The sequence below is a fragment of the Amblyraja radiata genome, chromosome 24, assembly GCF_010909765.2.
Source record: "Amblyraja radiata isolate CabotCenter1 chromosome 24, sAmbRad1.1.pri, whole genome shotgun sequence".
NCBI lineage: Eukaryota > Metazoa > Chordata > Chondrichthyes > Rajiformes > Rajidae > Amblyraja > Amblyraja radiata.
Window position 1 is genome coordinate 18,887,236 of NC_045979.1, and position 25,234 is coordinate 18,912,469.

Consider the following 25,234-nt stretch of genomic DNA (forward strand, 5'->3'; position numbering starts at 1 on the left):
TACAATGTCATTTAAATGCTGTTATAGTATCTGCCTCAGTTACCTTCTCTGGCAGCTCGTTCCATATACTCATCACCCTCTGTGTGAAAATGTTGCCCCTCATGTTCCTATTACATCTTTCCCAAAGACTAGTAATGCACTGAGATAAATAATTTTGCCTTATCCTTGTCTCATTGGGAGATTCCTTATTTTTAAACAGTTTCACATGCAGAGGGTGGCACAGTGGTGCAGCTAGTAGAATTGCTGCCTCATGGCGCCAGGGACCCAGATTCAATCCTGACCTCAGGTGCTGTCTGTATGGAGTTTGCACGTTGTCCCTGTGACTGTGTGGTTTTCCCCCCGGGTGCTCCAGTTTCTTCCTGCATTCTAAAGTTTGTTGTTTAATTGGCCCTCTGTAAATTGGCCCGATATGTCGGGAGGGGATGAGAAAGTGGGTAACATGAAACTAGCGTGAACAAGTGTTAACAGGTCATTGATGTCAGAGTGGACTCAGTGGGCGTGAGGGCCTGTTTCCGTGCTGTATTTAAACTAAACTAATACATCACCACTGCTGTATCTCAACAGCAATCAATTTCTCATGTTGTGGGATAAGTGTGCTGTACATCACATACCGCTAATAAAAAAGTCAAATATAAGGAACCAGCATCTGCCGTTCCTTGTGTCAACATGATTTTAATTTCAGGCTACAGCAAGGAAACATAAATGGATTATCCTTTCAAAGCAGAAATTCCTTATAAGATGCACCAAGTCTCCAAACATACAAAGAAGCAGAATTGAACCATGACTGGATATGCAGGGAATGGAGGGATATTTTGAGTAAAGAAGCAAGGAGGTCCTACTGTAGTTGTACAGGGCTCTGGAGTATTGTGTGCAGCTTTGGTCTCCTAATTTGAGGAATGCCATTCTTGCTATTGAGGGAGTGCAACATAGGTTCACCAGGTTAATTCCCAGGATGGCGGGACTGACAATATGATGAAAGAATGGATCGACTGGGCTTATATTCACTGGAAATTAGAAGGATGAGAGAGGATCTTATAGAAACATTTAGAATTCTTAAGGGATTGTACAGGCTAGATGCAGGAAAAATGTTCCAGATGTTGGGGGAGTCCAGAACCAGGGATCACAGTTTAAGAATAAGGGGTAGGCCATTTATTACTGAGATGAGGAAAAATATTTTCGCCCAGAGAGTTGTGAATCTGTGGAATTCACTGCCCAGAAGGCAGTGGAGGCCAATTCACTGGATATATTCAAGTTAGATATAGCTCTTCGGGCTAACGGAATCAAGGGATATAGGGAAAAAGCAGGAACAGGGCACTGATTCTGGTTGATCAGCCATGATCACAGTGAATGGTGGCGCTGGCTCGAAGGGCCGAATGTCCTAAACCTGCACCGACTTTCTATATGGATCATGTGCAGGCAGCTGAGATTAGTTTAACTTGGCATCTTGTTCGGCACAGACATTGTGGACCAAAGGGCCTGTTCCTGTTATGTACTGTTGTATATTCTATGCAACATGTCAGCTTTCTACCATTTACTTTTAGAACATAGAACAGCAGAGCACCAGGCCCTTCTGTACCGAGCATGATGCCAAGTTAAACTCATCTCATCTGCCTGAACGTGATCCATATCCCTCCATATCCACAAGTAAGAGCTTAAACATGGAGCAGTGCAGCAGAGGGACAGGCCCTTTTGCCCACAATGTCTGCAGAATATGATGTCAAGACCAACTGCCTCAACTACCTCCTCTGGCAGCTCATTCCACATACCTGCTCTCCCCACAGTGAAAAGGTTGCTCTTCAGGTTCCTAATAAATATTACTGAAGAAAGGTGCCAAGCAGAAATGTCACCCATCCTTTTTCTCCAGAGATGCTGCCTGGTCCATTGAGTTACTCCAGCTCTTTGTGTCTACCTTTGAACCTGTGAGGTCTTGTTCTTGATTCCTCTAGCCTGAGTAAAAGACTCTGTGCATTCACGCTGTGTAATCCTCATGATCTTATACACCTCTTGGATCACCCCTCTTCATCCTGCACTCCAAGGTATAAAGTCCTTACCTGCCCAACCTCTTCCACAGTGCAGGCCCTCGATTCTTGGCTACATACATCCTCGTAAGTCTTCTGTGCACCCTTACCAGCACAATACCATCTTTCCTCTGGGAGGGTGACCAAAACGAACACAATATCCCAAATATGGCCGCAGCAACTCCTTGTACATCTGTAACATAACGACCCAACTTCTACACTCCATACCTTGACTGATGAAGGCCAATGTACCAAAAACATTATTTACCACCCTATCTACCTGTGATGCCACTTTCAGGGAACTATGAACTATTTTGTGTGGGATGGAACTGCAGATGCTGGTTTACACAGAAGATAGACACAAAATGCTGGAGTAACTCAGCGGGGCAGGCAGCATCTCTGGAGAGAAGGAATGGGGGACACTTCTTCAGACTTGGGTGCCGTTTTGGGTCGAGACCCTTCTTCAGGATTGCGTCACATTTCGGGTTGAAACCCTTCTTCAGACTATTTAGAAATATAGAAATAACCATTAAAGTTGAAGTACATCATTCATTCTGTTCTTTTTATATCATTTTAATAAAGTTATTAAACATATAACACACTTATAGTTAATTAGAACATTAAACTAAGGCATGGTAATTGAAATAAAAAGCTTTTATTTCCTTTGCCTCCTTGCAATACAACCTCAATTAAAATCAATGGGAGGCGCAAAGTGCTGGAGTAACTCAGCGGGTCAGGCAGCATCTCTGGAGATCATGGATAGGCGATGTTTCGGGTTAGGACACTTCTTCAGGACTGAAAGCTGGAAGAGAGGAGGGTCAGGACAGAGCTTGGCTGGTAATAGGTGAACACAGCCGAGGGTTTTTGTTTTGATAGGCAGATTGTTGAACATAAGCCGGGGATGAAAGGTCAGGTGTGCAGGCGCAGTGGTGCAGTGGTAGAGTTGCAGCCTTACAACGCTATGGACCCGGGTTCGATCCTGACTACGGGTGCTGTCTGTACAGAGTCTGCACGTTCTCCCTGTGACCGCGTGGGTTTTCTCCGAGTGCTCTGGATTCCTCCCACTTTCTAAGGACGCACAGGTTTGTAGGTTAATTGGCTTCTGTAAAGATTGTAAATTGTCCTTGGTGTGTAGGATAGTGCTAGTGTACGGGGATCGCTGGTCGGTGTGGGCTCGGTGGGCCAAAGGGCCTGTTTCCGCGCTGTATCTCTAAACTTAAACTAAGTTGCAAATTGTGAAGCTTGGGGAGAGAAAAGTTGTGAATTGGAAGGAATGCAGGATGCAGGTTGGGGGAAGGGGGATGGGGGAAGGGGGATGGGGAGGTAAGAAACCAGTGGTGGGTCAGCCTGGGCTTAGGGGAGGATAGGGGAGTGGGGGGGGGGGGGCAGTGGGGGAGGGGAAGAGGGGAGTCAGGAGAAGCTGAAGTAAAAAGTTACCTCACAATGTACTCATAGAAGCTGGATATTGTCACTTCCCTGTGCGCTCCTCTCCAACTCAAATGGCAGAACATGTCTACGTAATTCTCCACAGATAATCACCGTTCACAATTGCTCAAATTGTTAGATAACTAGGATAAGTGGATCCAAGTGGCATGGAATGACAACTTGAATTGATGATAATCTGGTTTAGAGATAGGCACACCATGCATCTGTGACTAGTTCCTTGCCGACTAGTGCTATTTTAAGGCCTTTGCAAATGACACATTAGCTTGCTGGATAAATATAATTATAGCTTGAAACATTTTTGAAGGTGTCTTAATTCTGAAATCTTTTATCCCTTTGTAGGTTCTGTTTATAGCATCGTCAGCAGGTGGGAACTTCTTTATTGTACATCACCGTTTTTAAAACGACAGAAAATTAAAAGCAAGATTAAAACACAGACCTTCCTTAGCTTGGTGACGGAGTTACCAGTAGCTAGCGGATGAAACCGAGACCAACCAGAACAACCACAAGTATGAAGATAGATCATGGAACAGTGCAGCAGAGGAACAGGGCGTTCAGCCCACCAAGTCCATGCCGAATATGATGTCAAGGCCAACTCTTATCTGCCTGCACATTATCCATATCACTCCATTCTCTGCATATCCATGTGCCTATCTCAAAGCCTCTTAAGTCACTATCGTATCTGCCTCCACCACCACCTCTGGTAACAGAATCAAGGGATATGGGGTAAAAGCGGGAATGGGGTTTGGATGATCAACCATTATCATATTGAATGGTAGTGCTGGCTCGAAGGGACGAATGGACTACTCCTGCACCAATTTTCTATGTTTCTATGTAATGCATTCCAGGCACTCGTCACCCTCTGTGTAAATAAAATGTTGCCCCACACATCTCCTTTAAACTTTGCCCCTCTCACCTTAAAGCTATGCCCTCTGCTATTTGATATTTACAACCTGGGAGAAAGGTTCTTACTGACTACCTTATCTATGCCCCTCATTATTTTATAATGAGCTGCTGTTCCTCCAATTTGCGCCGGGCCTCACTCTGACAATAGAGGAGAACCAGGACAGAATAGTCAGTGTGGGAATGGGAGGGGGAATGGAATGAACCGATGATCGGCCACAAGAAGGAGGGACGGTGGTGTCGGCAGTAAGCGAAGGTCCAAAGGACGGACAGCTGGCTGGGCTGCCGACTGACGGGGCCCCGGGTGAGGCGTTGCTGCTGCACTCGGTAGGATTTTGTGATGTACGCGCAAATGATGGTCAAGTGGGACAGGCCCTTTACCGTCTCCAACTACATTTAATCTCCGTACCGCCCACTCCGCTGACATCAGTTTCACTCTCGCCTGGCACTCAGTCTGAAAAAGGGTTTCATCCTGAAACATCACCTATTCCTTTTCTCCAGTGATGCTGTCTGACCTACTGAGTTACTCCAGCTTATTGTGTCTATCTTTGGTGTAAAGCAGCGTCTACAGTTCCTTCCGACACATGCAAGCGCATAACTAAAATAAATTAAACTCACTGTTGAAGTTAAAATGAGTAGGATCACTTTACTGTCTTGATCAGTTTTAAACTGTTGGAGGCATGTTCACTAATCTCAGGGTACAGGGATTGTCTTTAGGTAGACAAAAATGCTGGAGAAACTCAGCGGGTACAGCTGCATCTATGGAGCGAAGGAAATAGGCAACGTTTCGGGCCGAAACCCTTCTTCAGACGTTGTCCTTAGTTGTGTTAACAGAGGCAGCACAGTGGCACAGCGGTAGGTTTGCTGCTTTACAGCCCCAGGTTTAATCTTGTCCTCTGCTGCTGTCTGTACGGAGTCTGTACTTTCTCCCTGTGACCGCGTGGGTTTTCTCCGGTGCTCCGGTTTCCTTCACCATTCCAAAGATGTGCAGGAATGTGTAGGTTAAGTGACTTCTATGAATTGTCCCTTGGGTGTAGCATAGAACTAGTGCGTGGGTGATCGCTGGTCAGTGTCGACTCGGTGGGCCGAAGGCCCTCTTTCCATGCTGTATCTCTAAGAACAAAAACTTTCCTTAAGGGTACCATAGTGTCAGGTACTATGGTACCTTTCACTTTGAGAAGTGAGATAAAGAGCAAAAGCTGCTGAAACCCCAATCAAATACACACGCAGCAGCACCCAGATCTATGTCGGGTGGCACAGCTGCTGCCACACAGTGTCTGAGATCCGGGTTCGATCCAGACCTCAGGTGCTGTTTGTGTGGAGTTTGCACATTCTCCCTGTGACTCCGTCGGTTTCCTCCCTGGTTACTTCCCGTTGGCCCGCTGAGTCCACCCCGACCATCGATCACCCATGCACACTAGTTCACTTATTCCACTTTCTCATCCATGTTCTCAAAACCCTAACTATCCACTAGGGGCAATTTACAGTGGGCCAATTAACCAACAAACATTATTCCGTCTGGGGACCTTGCGTCCGGATGGCAATAACATTGAATTCTCCCAATTTTGCTAGCCCTTGCTGTCTCCTCCCCTTCCTTAACCCTCTAGCTGTCTCCTCCCACCCTCCCATCCGCTCGCCCTCGGGCTCCTCCTCCTCCTCCCCTTTTCCTTCCTTCTCCCCCCCCCCCCCCCCCCCCACCCCCCATCAGTCTGAAGAAGGGTTTCGGCCCGAAACGTCGCCTATTTCCTTCGCTCCATAGATGCTGCTGCACCCGCTGAGTTTCCCCAGCAATTTTGTGTACCAACCAACAAACTTACACATCTTTGAGATGTGGGCGGAAACTGTAGCACCTGGAGGAAAGCCCAGAGACAATGCCCAAGGTCAGGATCGAACCTGGGTCTCTGGTGCTGTGAGGCAGCAACTATACCAGCTGCTCTACTGTGCCACCCATCATTCTGATGTTAAAATATTATGGATAGATATCAGATCCAATTTCTCAGTTATTGCAATAATGTAAGAGCAGCAATGGATATAAGCTCATAAGTTATAGGAGCAGAATTAGGCCATTCGGCCCATCAAATTTACTCCGCCATTCAATCATTCCCCTCTCGACCCCATTCTCCTGCCTTCTCCCCATAACTCCTGACACCCGTACTTATCTATCGATCTCCACCTTGACTTGGCCTGCACAGCTGTCTGTGGCAATGTATTCCACAGATTCACCACCTGTGTATGTTTTACCTCTTAACCATCTAGCTTAAAGTATCATCGGGGTAATGTCATAATGGGCATCCGGCCATAGGCCATGGTACAATGAAGCAATGCAGCTCCTCAATTATTCCCCTTAGTATTTGCAAATGCGTTAGCCAGCAACTGTGTGTGGTAATTGCGAAACTGAATGCAGCTAATTAGATATCTAATTAGTAAATAAGAATTGAGTAATGGATACTGGCATTGGGCATGTGACCTTCATACCAATGCCTTCACTATTCTCTGTAACATTGTTAAGACGTGTGTGTGTGTCTGGTGCGCGCGTGCATGCTTGTGTCTGTGTGAGTCTGGTGTGTGAGTCTGGTGTGTGTGTCTGGTGTGTGAGTCTGGTGTGTGTGTGTGTGTGTGTGTCTCGTGTGTGTGTGTGTGTCTGGTGTGTGTGTGTGTGGTGTGTGTGTGTGTGTGGTGTGTGAGTCTGGTGTGTGTGTCTGGTGTGTGTGTCTGGTGTGTCTCATGTGTGTGGTGTGTATGGTGGTGGGTGTGTGTGGGTATGGTGGTGTGTGTGTGTGTGTGTGTGGTGCTGTGTGGTGTGTAGTGGTGTATTGGTGGTGAGTGTGTGGGTGGTGTGTGTGTGTGTGTGTGTGTGGTGTGTGTGTGTGGTGTGTGTGTGTGTTGTGGTGGTGTGTGTGAGTGTGTGGTGTTAATTTATGGTCACTGGGGTGTGTGGGCAGGTTTGACTGTGTGTTTTTTTGCTGTGGGTGGGGCTACGGGGAGGGTGGGTATGACCTAGGTATGGTTGTATAGTAAGACCTGAGTGATCTCTGGGTGTGTGGATTGGGTCGGAGAGGAATTTGGATTTTTTTGTGGACCTGGGTTTATGGTTTTGTGAGATCTGAGTTCTGGGGTGGTGAGGGGTGTGTGTATGGGGAGGGTGTCTTGTGTTCTGTGTCTTGTGTCTACTGTTTGTGGGTGTGGTCTGTTTAGTGTGCATGAGCGAATGGCGGTGCGGGTCGACGGACCTGGTGGTCTACTCTCGCACCTACTTTCTATGTTTCTATGTTTCTATGTGTGCATGTCTGGTGTGTGTTTGGTGTGCATGTGTGTATGTGGTGTGTGTGTGGGTGTCTGGTGTGTATATGCATGTCTGGTGTGTGTGTGTGTGGTGTGTGTGGGTGTCTGGTGTGTATATGCATGTCTGGTGTGTGTGTGTGGTTGTCTGGTGTGTGTGGGTGTGTGTGTGGGTGTCTGGTGTGTATATGCATGTCTGGTGTGTGTGGGTGTCTGGTGTGTATATGCATGTCTGGTGTGTGTGTGTGTGGGTGTCTGGTTTGTGTGTGTGGGTGTCTGGTGTGTGTAGTGTGTGTGTGTGTGTGTGGGTGTCTGGTGTGTATATGCATGTCTGGTGTGTGTGTGTATTAAGTACGCTTTAAATAAATCTTCAAATCTGCACTGGAAACGCATTTACTGGGAAACTATTTTCTACATGTTTGCTTATGTACCACCATAACCATAGCTTTTGTTTTCTGCTCTTTTAACAATGAAATAAATCAGCCAGCTTCTGCTGAGTCTATGATCGTACTGACCTTTTTATTCTTGACTTCCACTTGGCGCCCAGAGTGCACAGAATAGAATCTACTTGGAAGAAAATAATATTTTCCTGACCTCCCTCCGAATGTTTATCACACAAAGAGCCAGACACAAGAGCAAAATGGGTGTCCTGTGGTGGGAATTGCTTTAATAATGTGTGGTCTCATTTTCAACCTGCTAGGGCTGAGCACAGTCACTGCGAGTGTTACTGTGTAAAATCCCTGGCATATCGAGGACATTTTGTATGGAGGAAATCTTATTAGGAATAGCTTTGTGAAGGATTATTAGAAAATACTGGCAAGTCTGTTTAACGTTGCAATCACTTATAGGTTAGAAGTATTATATTTTACCTTTTAAACTATTACAGTGGCAAAGAGCCATTGAGTGATACATTGTGGAAACAGGCCCTTTGGCCCAACCTGCCCACACCAGCCAATATGTCCCAGCTATACTAGTCCCACCTGCCCGCATTTGGTCCATATCCCTCCAAACCCGTCCTTTCCATGTACCTGTCTAACTGTTTCTTAAATATTGGGATAGTCCCTGCCTCAACTACCTCCTCCGGCTGTTTGTTCCATACACCCACCACCCTTTGTATGAAAAAGTCACCCCTTGAACTCCTATTAAATCTTTTCCCCTTCACCTTAAACCTATGGGGTCAAGGAAAGAGCGTTCACGTCACGGCCCTGTTTCCACCAATCTTTCCACCACCACCACGCACAAGAAGCGCAAGACAGACAGCATTGTATGCAGATGCCGAGACGTGTGTTCAGCTCAACAACTAATCTTGTGTGTGGACTCGATAAAAAAGACCTTAAACCTATGTCCTCTAGTCCTTGATTCACCAACTCTGGGCAAGAGACTGTGCAGCTACCCGATCTATTCCTCTCATGAATTTATACTCCTCTATAAGATCACCCCACATCCTCCTGCGCTCCAATGAATAGAGTGCCAGCCTACTCAACCTCTCCCTATAGCTCCAGACTTGGCAACATCCACGTAAATCTTCTCTGTACCCTTTCCAGCTTGACAACATCTTTTCTACAAAACAGTGCCCAGAACTGAACACAATACTCTAAATGCGGCCTCACCAACGTCTTATACAACTGCAATATGACCTCCCAACTTCTATACTCAATACTCTGCCTGATGAAGGCCAATGCACCAAAAGTGTTTTTGACCACCTGAACTACCTGCGACTCCACCTTTAAGGTACCATGCACCTGCATCTACAACATGACCCAGAGCCCTGCTATTCAAAGTGTAGGTCCTGCCCATGTTAGACTTCCCCAAATGCAACACCTCACATTTCTCTGCATTAAATCCCATTCTCGGTTAATCATAGAGGGTTGCACGGTGGCCCAGCGGTAGAGTTGCTGCCTTACAGCGCCAGAGACCCGGGTTCGGTCTTGACCACGAGTGCTGTCTGTACAGAATTAGTATGTTCTCCCTGTGACTGTATGGGTTTTCTCTGGTGCTCCAGTTTCCTCCCACACTCCAAAGACGTACAGGTTTGCAGGCTAATTGGCTTTGGTAAAGATTGTAAATTGTCCCTAGTGTGCAGGATAATGCTAGTGTACGGGGTGATCATGGTCAGCAGGGACTTGTTGGGCTGAAAGGCCTGTTTACACGCCGTGTCTGTAAAGTATAAAAGGTGGAGCACAGTTGCTTCCACAAAGCGATTGTGTAGAATCCCTGGCATATCGGTGGCTATTTGTACAGAGGAAATATTCTCAGTATAAATGTCTTTGTGGAGGATTATTAGAAAATACTGGAAGGTCTGTTTAACATTGCAATCACTTATAGGTTTGAAGTAATATATTTCACCTATACTCAGTTAATCGTGGAGATACTTAATGCAATTAAACTCACACACCAGATACACACAAAATAAATTCAAAGGCTTATTTAAAAGTTGGAGGACTGACATGCCATCTGCCCTACATAATTTACATGATGCAACATAAATGTAATGACCTTCCTTAACAGTAAACTACAAAATAGTTCAGGCTACAATTGGAGAAGGTGAAGTAGAAAGTATCCTGGTTATGGATAAATAGGGGCGTAGGATTCGGATTTGAATCATTCTTGTATGATTAATGTTTCTGCTTTCCTTGACTAATGAACTTCTTTTGGATTTGTACGATAATTAGACAAATGGAATGTTCAAAGTTGCTCATTCTCAGGACGTTATGGCACTTAATGAGTCAGGGTGCACTTTAGCTTTGAAAGTTAACGTCTGTTAGATGTGCATGATGTGTGATTCATTCCAATGTTGACTTTGCCACGTTGTGAAACAAGATGGAGTCTTTTAGACTTTAGTGTGACAGTGCGGAGACAGGCCCTTCGGCCCACTGAGTCGACAGCGATCGCCCCGTACGTTACCACTATCCTACACACTCGGGACAATTTACAATATTGCCAAAGCCAATTAACCGACAAACCTACACCTGTTTGGAGTGTGGCCGGAAATTGGAGCATGTGGAGAAAACCCAAGCGGTCACAGGGAGAACGTTCAAACTCCATACAGACAGCACCCATAGTCAGGATCGAACCCAGATCTCTGGTGCTGTGTCTCTGTGCCCCCCGCCCCACTCCCACTCCCCCCTCCCCACCCCCCACCGACCACCTGCCCACTAGCGCTATCCTACACACTAGGGACAATTTACAATTTTACCGGTCATTTAGCCTACAAACCTGTACGTCTTTGGAATCTAGGAGGAAACCGGAGCACCCAGAGAAAACCCACACAGTCACAGGGAGAACGTACAAACTCTGCACACACAGCATCCGTAGTTAGGGTTAAACTTAGTTCTCTGGCTCAGTAAGGCAGCAACTCTATCGCTAGGCACTGTGCCACCCTTCTATGTTCCATCTTCTAATATGAACTGATACACGAGTAATTATTTTTTCCTTTTATGAAATTATGACAGAATTATTTAAAAAAAATAAGAGACACAACGGCATTTGACAGTCACAGGGAATGTTTGACAGCACTGGGCCTGTATTCGCTAGAGTTTAGAAGAATGAGGGGGGACCTCATTGAAACATACAGAATAATGAAAGGCTTGGATAGAGTGGATGTGGAGAGAATGTTTCCACTAGTGGGAAAGTTTAGGACTAGACGTTAATTTAGGAAGAAGATGAAGAGGAATGTCTTTAGTCAGAGGGTGGTGAATCTGTGGAATACTTTGCCACAGAAGGCTGTGGAGGCCAAGTCAGTGGATATATTTAAGGCAGAGATAGATAAATTTGTGATTAGTATAGGTGTCAGAGGTTATGGGGAGAAGGCAGGAGAATGGGGTTAGGAGGGAGAGATAGATCAGCCATGATTGAATGGCGGAGTAGATTTGATGGGCCGAATAGCCTAATTCTACTTTGATCACATACTCCGATGATTTTAGGATCTTATGACAACTCGGGAACATTTAGCACAATGGCTTAATTTTCCATTTCCAACCAAAACCATCAGTGAAGTTTCACCCATTATTGATACCGTCCTTAACATGAAGGCAGCCCAGTGAGAGGAGACCGACATTAGTTGTGTTGGAGGATGTGTTGGGCTTTGTGAAATCTCAGGCTTGCATATTTCTCCCCCAAGATTTCCTGTGCCTCTGTCAACCGCGACAAATGCGTGAAACATCTAATGTGTCTACAGTTGCCTCCAGCTTCACCCAGTCGTAAGCCACTAACATGGAAAGAACCAGCCACATTTTGGTTATCAGGCCTTCCTTGTGACTGCATTTGAGGAACTAAACCCTCTCACTTATTTCATAAATGCAAGAGTTTCTATGAGAAGGAAGCCCAACAGCCAAAACAACGGGTGGAGTTTCAAGGAAAGACACAAAGTGCTGGAGTAACTCAGTGGGTCAGGCAGCATCTCTTGAGAACATGGATAGGCGATGTTTCAGTGGCGCAGCGGTGGAGACCCGGGTTCAATCCTGACTACGGGTGCTGTCTGTATGGAGCTCGTATGTTCTCCCTGTGACCCCACTGGTTTTCTCAGTGTGCTCCAGTTTCCTCCCACACACCACAGACAAGCAGATTTATAATTTATATGGCTTCTGCAAGTTGTAAATTGTTTCTAGAATGCAGGGTAGTGCTAGTGTACGGGTTGATCGCTGGACTGCGCGGACTCGGTGGGCCAATGGTCTGTTTCCCCGCTGTATCTCTAAAGTCTAAATTCCAATGGTTTGGGTCAGGACACTTCTTCAGAGGCTAAAGAAGGGTCTTGTCCCGACACGTGGGACTAGTGGGGTACCGCAAGGCTCGGTAGGCTGGGACAGCAGCTAAGGGATTAAAAGTAACATTAGCAAATTTGCAGATGACACAAAGCTGGGTGGCAGTGTGAACTGTGAAGAGGATGCTATGAGGATGCAGCGTGACTTGGACAGGTTGGGTGTGTGGGCAAATGCATGGCAGATACAGTTTAATGTGGATAAGTGTGAGGTTATCCACTTCGGTGGCAAAAACAGGAAGGTAGATTGTTATCTAAATGGAGTCAAGTTGGGGAAAAAGGGAAATACAACGGGATCTGGGGGTCCTTGTTCATCAGTCAATGAAAGTAAGCATGCAGGTACAGCAGGCAGTGGAGAAAGCAAATGGCATGTTGGCCTTCATAACAAGAGGAGTTGAGTATAGGGGCAAAGCGATCCTTCTGCAGTTGTACAGGGCCCTCATTGTGTGCCGTTTTGGTCTCCCAATTTGGGGAAGGACATTCTTGCTATTAACCAGGTTAATTCCCAGGGTGGCGGCACTGTCATATGTTGATAGAATAGAGCGACTAGGCTTGTATATTCTGGAATTTAGAACGATCAGAGGGGAATTTATTGAAACATATAAGATTATTAAAGGTTTGGACATGCTAGAGGCAGGAAACATGTTCCCGATGTTGGGGGAGTCCAGAACCAGGGGCCACAGTTTGAGAATAAGGGGTAAGCATTTAGAACGGAAATGAGTAAAAACTTTTTCACACAGAGAGTTGTGAGTATGTGGAATTCTCTGCCTCCTGTGGAGGCTGGCTCTCTGGATGCTTTCCAGAGAGCTCTTAAAGATAGTGGAGTCAAGGGATATGGGGAGATGGCAGGAACAGGGTACTGATTGTGGATGATCAGCCATGATCACATTGAATGGCTCGAAGGGCCAAATGGCTCATAGGGCCAAATGGCCTACTCCTGCACCTATTGTCTATTGTCCATTGTCGCCTGTCCATGTCGTACAGTGATGCTGCCTGACCTGCTGAGTTACTCAAGCACATTGTGTCTTTCCTAGGGGGACCTCCTACTTTGGTTCAGGTTGGAGCAGTTCCACCTATTCAATAAACACACCTCCTCCCAAACTCAACATCCTCCATTGTTTTCCATTTCCAAAGCTCAAACTCATCCGCTATCACAATTCCACACAAGACAGGAAAGCTTTGGAGGGATATGGGCCAGATGTGGGCAAATGGGACAAGATTAGATGGGGCATCTTGCTTTACTATAAAGTTTAGACTTTAGAGATACAGCACGGAAACTGGCCCTTCGGTCCATCGATTCCGCACCAACCAGCAATCTCCCCATACACTAATACTATCCTACAGACTAGGGACAATTTACAACTGTACCAAGGCCAATTAACCTGCAAACCTATACATCTTTGGAGTGTGGGAGGAAACCAGAGCACCCAGCGAAAACCCACGCGGTCACAAGGACAACGTACAAACTCCGTAGACAGCACTGTAGTCAGGATCGAACCCGGGTCTCCGGCGCTGTAAGGCAGCAACTCTACCACTGCCCCACTGTGTCGGTTCATGGAATATAATCCCAAACTCAGCAATGGGAGCGTTCTGCACACATCCATCAAAGTATCGCCACAGGAGAAATGCAGAGCGATGATTCACCCCGCTCTGAAACCCCTGTGATCACAGATGCCAAATTTTAGCAAATTCATTTCACTCAAGTTGATATCAAGAAATATCTGACAGCCTTGGTTACAGAAAAGATTTAGGGACCAGACAAAATCCCAGACGTAGTGAAGCAGCAATGATGTAGAACTACCCAAGCCTTCAGCTAAACTGCTCCAGCAAAGATACCACACTGGTATAGACTGAACAGTGGGAAAGATTACCTTTTGTTACGTACTTGAGTTTGCCTTGATTTATGCCTTGACTTATGTATTTAAGTTATTTATGTATAGTATTACCTGATCTGTTTGGATAGCATGCAAAACAAAGCCTTTCACTGTACCTCGGTACAAGTGACAATAATAATCCTACACCTAAAGCTAATACATGGCAAACATCAATCACCTGGCCCCACTAGTTCTATGCTATCCCACTTTCATATCCACTCTCTACACACTAAGTGCAATTTACAGAGGTCAAGTAACCACACATCCGCACTTCTTTGGGATGTGGGAGGAAACCGGAGCACCCGATGCAAACCCATGTGGTCACAGGGAGAACGTGCAAACTCCACACAGTCATCACCCAAGGTCAGGGTTGACGCCGGGTCTCTGGTGCTGTGAGGCAGCAGCTCTACCACTGTGCTGCTGAGTTACTCCAGCACTTTTGCGTCGCTTGCTAGGGAGAAGTCATCTCCCACTAATGCAACCCTATTATTCTGATGGCTATTTGCAATTTCCCACTACATCTGTTCCTCTAACTCCTACTGACTGCCGAGTGCGTATAGTACAGTCCACTGAAGGGTTACAGATAACTTAAACTCCTCACTATTCCATCAGTAGAGTGACGCAGGGTCAGCGTTTGTGACCTGACGATTTACGTCGCAACAATTCTCCGTGAGTTACTGAGTAAAGAGACAGTACATTTTGCATTCTGGCCAACATCGCCCATCAACTTGCATTTGCGGCTCAGTGGTGCAGCTGTTAGAGCTGCTGCCTCACAGCGCTAGAGATCCGGGTTTGATCCTGACCTCAGGTGCCACCTGTGTGTGGAGTTTGCACTGTGACCGTGTGGCTTTCCTCCGGGTGCCCTGGTTTACTCCCACATCCCATAGACCTGCGGGTTTGAGGGTGAATTGGCCCTCTGTAAATTACTTCTAGTGTGTAGGGAGTGGATGCCCAAGGGGGATAAAATGGAACGAATGTGAACGGGTGATTGATGGTCGGCGTGGACTAGGTGGGACAAAGGGCCTGTCTTAATACTGTATCTCTGAACTAAACTAAAAGTTTCAGTCAACAAGCATTATTTTCAGTGACACTATTCCAGTGCTACGTCAAATGTGATTTTCCATTAATTAATTTTAGATGGCCATAAGCTTGATAGCTAGCGTGAATTCTGTCATCATTCATGGGTGACACAGTAACGCAGCTGGTAGACCTGCTGCCTCACAGCACCGGAGACCCAGGTTCGATCGTGACCTCGGATGCTGTCTGTGTGGTGTTTGCATGTTCTTCATGTGACTGAGTGGGTTTCCTCCGCCTACTCCGGTTTCCTCCCACATCCCAAAGATGTGTGGGTTTGTAGGTTAATAAGGCTCTGTAGATTGCCAATAGTTTGTAGGGAGTGGATGAGAAAGTGTGATAACACAGAAATAGTGTGAATGGTCAGCATGGACTCAATCGGCCGAAGGGCCTGTTTTCATGCTCTATCTCTAAACTAAACTAAACTAAATACAGTCATTCACATACATAGTGAATGTTAATAATTGAAGTAGCTGGAATATTTGAGATAAAACAGTACATGAATCCAAACCATTTTCAGTTTCATGTTTCAAACATCATGACAAATATAATTTAAAAGATACAAAATAAACAAACACGCCACATGTTACACTGCACGGTGATGGATATATGCTTCACAGATAAATAAATTACCTTATTTGCTGGAATACTTATTCAGACTGATAACTAAATAGACACTTACACATCCACATAGAAAGTGACAAAGTGCGTTTAGTGTTATCGAATCCTGTATAACAAAACCACTTGCATGAAATTTGTTCCTCTTTGAGTTGACTGAAAATATTTCAGGTTGTTGCCACTATGTAGTGGCATAGTGATGCAATGGTAGAGTTGCTGCCTTACAGTGTGTCAGAGATCAGGGTTCGATCCTGACAACGGGTGCTGTTTGTATGGAGTTTGTACGTTCTCCCTGTCACCATGTGGGTTATCTCTGGGTGCTCCGGTTTCCATCCACACTCCAAAACATACAGGTTTGTAGGTTAATTGGTAAATTGAAAATTGTCCCTGGTGTGTAGGATAGTGTGAATGTACTGGTCGGTGTGGTCTCGGTGGGCCGATGGGTCTGTTTCCACTCTGTATCTCTAAAGTCTAGTGGATCACATTGCCACCAGCTGGTATAATATGAACACTGAAGTCTTCCTGCTTTCAACCCTCCATCCCGTACTACAATCAGTCTGAAGAAGGGTCCTGACCCGAAATGTCATCTATCCATGTCCTCCAAAGTTGCTGCCCAACCGGCTGAGTTATTCCGCTCTTATTCCACCCACAATGTCTGTGCCGCACATGATGCCAAGACCAACACCTATCTGCATGCACATAATCCATATCCCTCCATTCCCTAGATAGACACAAAATGCTGGAGTGACTCAGCAGGTCAGGCAGCATCCCTGAAGAAAAGGAAGTATTTTTCTCCAGAGATGCTGCCTGACCCGCTGAGTTATTCCAGTATTTTATGTCTATCTTCGGTATAAAACAGCTTCTGCAGTTCCTTCCTACAAATTCCCTCCATTCCCTGTATATCCTAATGCCTGTCCAACAGCCTCTTAAATGCCACTATCGTATCTGTCCACCATCACCCCTGGCAGTGTTTCCGAGCACTCCCTCCCCACTGTATTAAAGAACTTGCCCGGCACATCTACTTTGAACTGTGCCCGTCTCACCTTAAAGTTATGCCCACTGGTAGTTGATATGTCCATCCTACTGCCACATATAGAAGTATCAATATGTGGTTGTTGGTTAATTAGTTATAGTTATGCTTAATGTGATGTGTACCGGGGTACAGTGAAATGCTCTTTTGTTGTGTGCCATCCAGTCAGTGGAAAGACAATACATGATCACAATCAATCTGTCCACAGTGTACAGATACAGGATAAAGGGAGTAACATTTAGTTGCAAGATAAAGTCTAAAAAAGTCTGATTAAAGATAGTCTGAGGGTCTCCAATGAGGTAGATGGTAGGTCAGGACCGCTCTGTAGTTGGTGATAACTGTTGGGAGAAACTGACAGAGATTGGGAGATATTTTATTGTACAGAGCATTTTGAATGGCGATGTATATCTGTACAAAATAGCTTACAGCATGACTGAATATACAATACTTAATGTTTGCACTGGGAGCAATTAAGAAAGGGAAAGTCTGTCATAATTTATTTACAGATTGAAAAGGTGAGGGCGCATGTCTTAATTTCCATTGGGACTGGAAAGACCATATGCTGTTAGACATTTGATACCACTGCATTGTAAAGATAGATGATTCCGCTAACCATGTTGTATGCGAAGGCTGTAAGTCAGAATGCTAGAATGTGGAGCAGCGCAGCACAGGAACAGGCTCTTCAACCTACCAGGAATGTGCCGTCCTTAATGCCAAACTAACTAATCCCATCTGCCTGTACATGGCCCATAACCTTCTAAGTTTGGGTTTAGGTTTAGAGATATAGCATGGAAACAGGCCCCTCGGCCCACTGAGTCTGCGCCGACCAACGATCACTATTCTACACATTGGGGACAATTATCAGAAGCCAATTAACCTACGTCTTTGGGATGTGGGAGGAAACTGGAACACCTGGAGAAAACCCACAAGGTCACAGATAGAATGTACAAACTCTGTACAGCCAGCACCTGTAATCAGGAATGAACCCATGTCTCTGGCTCTGTACGGCAGCAACACTACCGCTGCACCACCCTGCCTGTTTGTATGACCGTGAAAATATCTCCTAAACATTGCTCTCAGATTTGCTTCTAATCTCTGACTCCCTTGGCAGTGTGTGCCAGGCATTTACCACAGTACGCAAAAAAAAAAACATCCTTGTCTCACACATCTTTCGAGTTTGGCTTTTTCACCTTAAAGCTATGTCATCCACTATCTGGCATTTCTACCCAGTGAAAAAGGCTCCGACTATCTACCATATCTGTCCCTCATAATTCTATACCTATCAGATCTTCCCTCAGACTGGTGTTCCAGAGCAAACAATCCAAGCTTGTCCAGCTCTCCTTAAACCCTCTGATCCAGACAACTTCCTGGTGAGCCTCTTCCGCACCCTCTCCAAAGCCTCCACATCCTTCCTAGAGTGTGGGGACCAGAAGTGTACATAATACACCAGTCTTTCAATATTCGGTAGGTCATAGACTCTCCTGACTAGGAAATAAATCACTTTTGTCACCGGGTCTAAAACTTGGAACAGCTAACTCCCTAAGTTTAAACCTAACTACGGGTGCTGCCTGAACGGAGTTTGTACGTTCTCCCTGTGACCACCTGGGTTTTCTCTGGGTGCTCCGGTTTCCTCCCGCACTCCAAAGAGCTGCAGGGTGTAGATTAATTGGCTCTTGTAAATTGTAAATTGTCCCTAGTGTGTAGGATAGTGCTGGTGTACGGGGGTGATCGCTGGCAAGGACTCTGTGGGCCGAAGGGCCTGTTTCTGCACAATATCTCTAAAGTCTAAATCTGCTTATACAAAAGTAAGAAAGTGCCCAGAGACTGCAAGCGGTGTGGAACAAATTCCATAGTTAGTGCACATCATTACAACATTCGATAAGAAGTAACAGTAATTGTCATCTTTTCACTATTATTTTTCAGAAGTCCTGCTCTGACAATGGAGGAGGTAATCTTGAGGCACTTTGGCATACTAATTGCCTCACATTCAATGTTTACACCACTCCATGATGTTTTGTGGCGCAAGGATTAATCGATACTCAACTACTCCCAGCTTTATAATAACAAGTGAAACTATAATAAAAAATGTATCAAAACAAAATTGATACAGAGACAAATTACAGCTGGAAAGTATCTGCTAAATTTCAGGTTGAAATTTATTGTTTCACTAGACCAAGTGCTCCCCCAACGCACCCGTTCCCTACCCATAGCCCCCATGGGAGGTGTGGTCCTCCAACTCAAACCATTCCCGAACGCAAGATTCCAGCACTCCCGTTTCCTTCCTCAGCAGTAATCTTCAAAAAAATTTCCAATTGCACTTGCCTTGCGTGTTGCAATAGCAATTTGCTCTCCCCCTGGTCAGTTTGAAATTCAAAGACGTCATCATTTGGTTTGAAATTCAAGGTAATTAATCAGTAATAAGTCGAGAAATAAAGCAGAAAATGTTCAGTGAAAGTGATCTCTGCCTCAAGCTGAAAAATGTGAATCAGAATATGTAAAAATCTAGTGAAAGTTGGCATTTTTAAAGCTTTAATCGCGAATAACGTGTCAAATATAGGATGAAATCTTCATTGAGGCTTGTCTCTGTTAGCTGAGCCATTGTGACGTCATCAATTTAAACTGGTGGTTTTAATTTCAGTCTTTTGACTTAATCAGTAATGAGTGGAGAATAGGTCGAGAAATAAAGCATGAAATGTTCATATAAGGTGAACCCGGCCTCGAAGAGAAAAATGTCAACCGGAATATGTTAAAATGTTATCGTTACCGTGTAGAGTTTCCGCGAAGATGTAAAGACAACCACACATACACACACACACATAGATAGATAGATAGATAAATGCTTTATTAATCCCTTTCTCAGGGAAATTCAGATTACTTGCAGCACACCAATAAAAGTAAGACAACACATGAAAAAATAATTGAACATAAAACATAAACACATCCCCCCACAACGGTTCCCACTGTGAGGGAAGGCACAAAGTCCAGTCCTCTTCCCCTTGTTCACCCAAGGTCGAGCCTATTGAGGCCTCTGCAGTCGCCGCAACGGCAGCCCGATGTACAAACCCTCTCGCCGGATGATGGGGCTTCGGCGTCGGGAAAACACTCTTCAGCGGCTTGGAGAGTCAGGAACGGCCGCTTCCTCCCCGGAGACTGCGGCTCCCGAAGTCCACAGGCCGCGCTGGTCGGAGCACCAACACCGGCGATCTCGGCGAGAGATCCCAGGCTCCGCGGTGTTCAGAGTCAGCGCCGTGGCGGCTGGAAGCTCCGCAAATGCAGCTCCGCGATGTTGAGAGTCGGCGGTCTCAGCACTCAGCACGGCGACCCGGGCAAGGCATCGCCCACTACGTGATGGCACCCCAGCGCTGCGCCGCTGCCGAAGCCGGAGTTCTCCGGTCCCAGCAGGAAACGGTGTTCCAGTCTCAGTGGTAGGCCGCGAAGAAAGGGCAAAGATACGGCCCGGAGAAAAGCCGCATCTCCGACCAGGTTGGGACTAAGAAAAATAGTTTTCCCATTCACCCCCCCAACCCCACATAAAAAAGATTAGACCTCCAAACAAACTTTTAACATACTAAAATTATTTTAAAAGGGTGAAAGGACGGACAGCTGCAGGCTGGGCAGCCATACTCGACTGCGCCCCCTCGAAATTCCATATACATACACGTACACACAATAACAAGATCAGACTTATAATAAGTATAAGATACATTACACTTTTTTAAAGTAATTGTGTTTGAAGGAATTCATCCTGTGCGGGAAGCTTTTTAACAAAATTATAACATAATTACGTTGTATTATTATATCTTATCTATACATAACTAAAACTCTGATTTTGCGCTCTTCCGGTTTAGCGTTTTTAAAAATTTGCGCAAAAGCGGTACACGATAGTGCTACGATTTTTCACCACCTTACCATTCTCCTGTGCTACAAGGGCAACAGGCTTTATTCCGATCGATGGTATATTTTAAAAGTTATTAAGGTTTGAAAATCTCAAAAAACACACATGCGCAGATTGGTCTCCTCTCCTGTCGGTCTCCGCCACACATATTGGTCTCCTCTCCTGTCAGCCGCGGGGACGGCGGCGCCCTTCCCTGCACCATCACGGCACTGATTGGCTGGGTCTGCTGTCAGTCACGGGCGGCGTCCGGCGAGGAGAATATAAAGCTGAAGGAGGGGAGTGGGCATCACCAACCCTCCATGGGCTGTAGCTGCTTCTCCGTTCAGGCAGCACCCGCACGCAATTTACGGCCTCCACGGTGCCCAGCCGCGGGAGGCGATGGCCACTTCGTCCGACCCGGGCTTCGACCCACGAGGCCCCGGCCGGGGTTGTACGTGGCGATCCAGGAGGCATCGATACTGTGGCAGTGAGGCTTCGCGACGATGGTGCGGCGGTGTTAATCCTGGCTAAATTGGAGAGGCTAGGACATCAAAATGGGGTAAAGTTTCAGGGTTGTTGGGAGATTTGGTCAATTTGGAATTGCTCTCTGCAGAGCTGGGACAATCTGCGAAGAGGTGCCAGGGTGTCTGGAGCTTAGATATAACTTGCAAGCAAAGAGTGGGAACATTCGCAATTAGGTGCAAAATGCATAGAATGGATTGGATGGCTGCAAACCAGACATACACATTGTAAATAATTGTAAATAATGTTGCAGAATTACACTTTGCCGAGTGTTGATTGGATGAGGTATTGATCCTTGTCTGGGTTTCCTGTCGATCAGGGTAAATGTTTCTAAGTTGTCTTCCTTACAAAGTCCGTTTTGAATACAATGTATTGAGCTGTTGTATCATTAGGTATGGGGAATGTTTGTTATGTATGGGTTCAATCGATATCTGTAATTTGGTTATTAAGAGACCACCCCCATGTGGTTCAGCCCCTCGAGATCCTGGGACATATAAAAGTCCGCTACCACGAGGCTCAGCGTCGATCTCTGGGAGAGCGCTTGGGACTGCGTGAACTTCTGGAGTGTCTCTGTCTGAGCGAGGCCTAGAGGGCTTGAACAGGCAGACACGAGGATCGAACCCGCGGTGGGATAGGTACAGTAGTTGAACTGTAATGCGCTTTTGGTAAAATAAAATTTAGTTGTTTCAAGTGTTTGATTCAGTGTTTTTGCTGAAACTAGACTGGGGGGAAGCTTAGAAACAAGCAATTTACAGTGGTGCGGCCTTGCGGCGGCGGTGGGGCCTCGCAGCGGCGGTGGGGCCTTGCCAAATTTCAAAATTGGATGAGGTCCTGTCCAGTCGTCGTTGTGGCAGCTCCGCGAAAATTGTGTGTGTTTTTAACTTTTATGTTCCTTTTTAACTTATTTCTAAGTTCTAACTCCCTAGTACTAACAAAGTATGACAGGGAAACCCTCTTAAATCTAAACTCCAGGGCAAACGGAGACTTTTTAAACTCTGTACTTACTGATCCAGCATGGCCAGCAGGGATCAGCAGAAGCTGCTGCAACAACAATGGGAGTTCGGCTGCAAGGAAAACCCGGAGAAAACATCAAGGGAAGCGGGGGGGGGGGATTTGGAATAGGCTGAAAGCCCAAGCCTTTCGTCCACCTCTGCCCAGCATTCTTCTGGCGAATGTCCAGTCCCTGGAAAACAAGCTGGATGACCTCAGGGCGAGGGTCAGATTCCAGCGGGACATAAGGGACTGCAACATCCTCTGCCTGACTGAAACATGGCTGACCTCGCTGATTCCGTATCAGGTAATCTGCCCAACTGAGTCCTTCACTGTCCACCGTGCTGACAGAACAGAAGCATCTGGGAAATCCAAGGGTGGAGGAGTCTGCTTCATGACCAATAACAACTGGTGCAACCCTGGAAATATCAAGATGCTTTCCCGTTCCTGCTCGCCGGACCTGGAGCACCTGACGATCTCATGCCGCCCATTCTACCTTCCCTGGGAGTTCGGGTCAGTGATCGTCACAGCCGCCTACATTCCACCGCAGGCGGACACCGACGTGGCACTATCGGCCCTACACGATGTGCTATGTCGACATCAAAACAAGTACCCGGATGCGGCTATGGTGGTGGCTGGAGATTTTAATAAATCAAATCTCAAGAAGGTTATGCTGAACTTCTACCAACACATCACGTGTGCCACCAGGGGGGAGAGAACTTTGGACCACTGCTACACACCGTTCAGGAAAGGCTACAAGGCCGTTTCACTCCCTCCCCTAGGAAAATCTGACCACGCTGCCATTGTCCTGTTGCCGGAGTATAAACAGAGGATAGTTCGGGAAGCGGTAGAGACGAGGGACGTAAAGCGGTGGTCCGACCAGTCATAGGCCATGCTGCAAGATGCACTGAGTGATGTCGACTGGAATATGTTCGAAGCAAATTCCAGTGACGTCAGTGAGTTCGCGGAAGCAGTCACGGACTTCATCGCAACAGTAACCGACAACATCGTCCCCATGGTAAGGGTAAGCACCTTTCCGAACCAAAAACCCTGGGTAGACAGGTCTGTTCGTGTGGCCTTGAATGCTCGCACCGCTGCCTACAACTCGGGCCTGGCATCAGGAAACATGGACGTCTACAAGGTAGAGTCCTACCGACTGCGAAGGGCGGTGAAGGACGCAAAGAGAAGGTACAGAGACAAGATGGAGTTACAGATGGAGCAGCAGGACACCCTGTGGCAGGGGCTACGGACTGTAACCAACTACCGGAGCACCCCTCCCTCATCCGCAAGTGCCGGCACCTCCCTAGCTGATGACCTGAACTCCTTTTACGCTCGTTTCGAGAGGGGCAACACCACTCCAGGTCTGCCGACTATCGACAATACCGCCAGCGGGCTGGCTACCGAAGCTGAAGGGAGGAATGTGCACACATTCTCGCTGTCCGAGCACGATGTGAGGGGGGCTCTGACACGGGTGAACACAAGGAAAGCTGCAGGCCCCGATGGCATCTCGGGGCGAGTACTCAAGTCCTGTGCTACACAGCTAGCTCCAGTGCTCACTACATTATTCAACCTCTCCCTGGATAAGTCCGTGGTCCCTGCCTGCTTCAAAAAATCTATCATTGTACCGGTACCTAAAAATGCCTCCCCAGCCTGTCTGAATGACTACCGTCCGAAACACATCTGCGCCTTCCTCCCTCGGAACATGGACCCGTTGCAGTTCGCATACCGTCCGAACAGATCCACGGACGATGCGGTCTCCCAGGTCTTGCACACCGCTCTCTCCCATCTGGACAGCCAGAAGGGGGGCTACGTGAGGATGCTGTTCATAGACTACAGTTCAGCCTTCAACACGATAGTCCCCACCAGACTGGCCGGGAAGCTAATAGAATTGGGGCTCAACACCTCCCTGTGTGCCTGGGTCCTGGACTTTCTCACCGCCAGGCCCCAGGTAGTCAAGATGGGAGGGAATACATCGAAGTCCCTCACCCTGAGCACAGGATCGCCCCAGGGTTGCGTCCTCAGACCCCTATTGTACTCCCTGTACACACATGACTGTGTGGCTAGGTTCAGCTCCAACTCAATAATTAAGTTTGCTGATGACACTGTGGTGGTGGGCCTGATCTCAGACAACGATGAGAAGGCCTACCGGGAGGAGGTGGCTGGTCTAGCACTCTGGTGCCAGGATAACAGCATCCTCTTGAACATCAAAAAAACGAAGGAGCTGATCATGGACTTTAGGAGGGCACATCATCCGAGGACGTACACTCCATTGAGGATAAATGGGGATCCTGTGGATAGGGTGAACTGTTTTAAATATCTGGGAGTCCACATCTCCGAGGATATGACATGGGCATCACACACCTCAGCACTCGTGAGTAAGGCAAGGCAGCGCCTTTACCACCTCAGGCAATTGAGGAAATTCAGAGTGTCTCCGAGGATCCTCCAGTGCTTCTACGCAGCGGCGGTGGAAAGCATCTTGTCCGGGAACATTACCATCTGGTTTGGGAATTGCTCTGCCAAGGACAAGAAGGCTCTGCAGAGAGTAGTGCGTTCAGCCGAACGCACTATGGGAACTTCACTTGCCCCCCTGCAGGAACTATACATCAGGAGGTGCAACTCCAAAGCCAACAATATCATGAGAGACCCCTTCCACCCCTGCAACGGACTGTTCCAGCTGCTACGGTCAGGCAAACGCCTCCGTTGCCATGCGGTGAGAACAGAGAGGTTGAGAAGGAGTTTCTTCCCAGAGGCCATTCGGACTGTAAACGCCTATCTCACCAGGGACTAACTCTACTGAACGTTTTTCCTTCCATTATTTATTATGTAAAGGTATATGTGTGTTATGTGTTTATA

At 46.7% G+C, this 25,234-nt stretch overlaps 1 protein-coding gene across 1 annotated transcript in view; it reads right to left on the reverse strand.

Annotated features, from left to right (window-relative positions):
- LOC116986818 (chemokine-like protein TAFA-5) overlaps window positions 1–25,234 on the reverse strand; it is a 192,334-nt gene that overhangs the window by 1,843 nt on the left and 165,257 nt on the right. The window lies entirely within an intron of this gene.